The sequence below is a fragment of the Olea europaea genome, unplaced genomic scaffold, assembly GCF_002742605.1.
Source record: "Olea europaea var. sylvestris unplaced genomic scaffold, O_europaea_v1 scaffold6117, whole genome shotgun sequence".
In the NCBI taxonomy this organism is placed as follows: Eukaryota; Viridiplantae; Streptophyta; class Magnoliopsida; order Lamiales; family Oleaceae; genus Olea; species Olea europaea.
Genome location: NW_019264468.1, coordinates 9,099 through 12,297, shown reverse-complemented (window position 1 = coordinate 12,297; position 3,199 = coordinate 9,099).

Sequence of the window (3,199 nt, the reverse complement as noted above, 5' to 3'; positions counted from 1 at the left end):
TAAGTATTTATTAAAATTTTAACATTTAAGTATTTTTCGACTTGCGGTCATGGAAATAAGAATTGTTTATTTAGATAGTTTGGAAACTCAATCAATTGAATCGCACGTACGGTTAACCCATATTCATTTTTTCACAAATAAATGTCCAAAAATTTATTTCAAGAGAAGATGATGTCTTAATGTAACATATAACGGTTATATTTTTTCATTTTTATGGACAAAGAATGGAAAACAAACGGTGCTTAAATATATTTGTAATTTTTCATTTTTGATTAAATATAATTGAAATTTTAAAAATTATCAAAGAGAACCGCACGTATGGTTCTCTCTTTTCCATTTCTATATTTTAAAATAATGTATGGAGAACCGCACGTAGGGTTCTCTATTTTCCATTTTTCTTTATTTTAAAATGCTGACGAGAACCGCACGTTGGGTTCTCTTTTTTTCATTTTTTTAAACACATTTTTCCGCTGATAAATTTCTAATAATTCATTTCCAATGCAAACTAAATTATTTATTAAGTATTTATTAAAATTTTAACATTTAAGTATTTTTCGACTTGCGGTCATGAAAATAAGAATTGTTTATTTAGATAGTTTAGGAACTCAATTAATTGAATCGCAAATACGGTTAACCCATATTCATTTTTCCACAAATAAATGTCCAAAAATTTATTTCAAGAGAATATGATGTCTTGATGTAACATATAACGGTTATATTTTCTTATTTTCATGGTCAAATAATGAAAAACAAACAGTTGTTAAATATATTAGTAATTTTCCATTTTTGATTAAATAAAATTGAAATTTTCAAAAATATCAAAGTGAACCGCACGTAAGGTTCTCTTTTTTCCATTTTTTTTAATCACATTTTTTCGCTAATAAATTTCTAATAATTCATTTCCAATGCAAACTAATTTATTTATTAAGTATTTATTAAAATTTTAACATTTAAGTATTTTTTGGCTTGCGATCATGGAAATAAGAATTGTTTATTTAGATAGTCTGGGAACCCAATCAATTGAATCGCACGTACAGTTAACCCATATTCATTTTTCCACAAATAAATGTTCAAAAATTTATTTCAAGAGATTATGTTGTTTTGATGTAACATATAACGATTATATTTTTTCATTTTTATGGTCAAAGAATGGAAAACAAACGGTAGTTAAATATATTTGTAATTTTCCATTTTTTGATTAAATATAATTGAAATTTTCAAAAATATCAAAGAGAACCGCACGTATGGTTCTCTATTTTTCATTTTTCTTTATTTTAAAATGTTGACGAGAACCACACGGTATGTTCCTTTTTTTCCATTTTTTTTAAACACATTTTTCCGCGGATAAATTTCTAATAATTCATTTCCAATGCAAACAAATTTATTTATTAAGTATTTATTGAAATTTTAACATTTAAGTATTTTTCGACTTGCGGTCAAGGAAATAAGAATTGTTTATTTAGATAGTCTGGGAACTCAATCAATTGAATTGCATGTACTGTTCACCAATATTCATATTTCCACAAATAAATGTCCAAAAATTTATTTCAAGAGAATATGCTGTCTTGATATAACAAATAACGATTATATTTTTTCATTTTTAAAAGAATGGAAAACAAACGGTGGTTAAATATATTTGTAATTTTTCATTTTCGATTAAATAAAATTGAAATTTTCAAAAATATCAAAGAGAACCGCACGTAGGGTTCTCTTTTTTTTCATTTATTTTAAACACATTTTTCCACTGATAAATTTTTAATAATTCATTTCCAATGCAAACTAATTTATTTATTAAGTACTTATTAAAATTTAAATATTTAAGTATTTTTCGACTTGCGGTCATGGAAATAAGAATTGTTTATTTAGATAATCTGGAAATTCAATCAATTGAATTGCACATACGGTTAACCCATACTCATTTTTTCCACAAATAAATGTCCAAAAATTTGTTTCAAGAAAATATGATGTCTTGATGTAACATATAACTGTTATATTTTTTCATTTTTATGGTCAAAGAATGGAAAACAAACGGTGGTTAAATATATTTGTAATTTTTCATTTTTGATTAAATAAAATTGAAATTTTCAAAAAATATCAGAGAGAACCGCACGTAGGATTCTCTATTTTCCATTTTTCTTTATTTTAAAATGTTGACGAGAACCGCACGTAGGGTTCCCTTTTTTCATAAATTTCTAATAATTCATTTCCAATGCAAACTAATTTATTTATTAAGTATTTATTAAAATTTTAAAATTTAAGTATTTTTCGACTTGCGGTCATGGAAATAAGAATTGTTTATTTAGATAGTCTAGGAACTCAATCAATTGAATCGCACGTACGGCTAACCCATATTCGTTTTCCGCAAATAAATGTCCAAGAATTTATTTTCAGAGAATATGATGTCTTGATGTAACAAATAACGGTTATATTTTTTCATTTTTATGGTCAAAGAATGGAAAACAAATTGTAGTTAAATATATTTGTAATTTTCTATTTTTGATTAAATAAAATTGAAATTTTCAAAAATATCAAAGAGAACCGCACGTATGGTTCTCTCTTTTCCATTTCTTTATTTTAAAAAAATGTACGGAAAACCGCACGTAGGGTCTCTATTTTCCATTTTTCTTTATTTAAAAATGTTGACGAGAACCGCACGTAGGGTTCCCTTTTTTTCCATTTTTTTAAACACATTTTTATTTCGGTAAATTTTTAATAATTCATTTCCAATGCAAACTAATTTATTTATTAAGTATTTATTAAAATTTTAACATTTAAGTATTTTTCGACTTGCAGTCATGGAAATAAGAATTGTTTATTTAGATAGTATGAGAACTGAATCAATTGAATCGCACGTACGGTTAACCCTGTAGAATCCCGAATTTTTAACTTAAATTTGCATATATTTTATTTGCCATTTAATAGGAATGCAACGTTTGGTTAAGTTCTTATGCAAGTTAATTGATTATCTCTATAGTTATCTTATTAGTTGAGGGACCAAATTGAAAATAATAATAATAATAATAATAATAATAATAATAATAATAATAATAATAATAATTATTTTATACTTTATTAAATGGGCCAAATAGTTAACTATTGAAGGAGTTAGAATTAAGCTACCAATATTGGGTTCATTTTGAAGCTCATAATAAATGGCGAATTATGGACTCAAGAAAAATTTAATTTGGTCAAGTTAAAC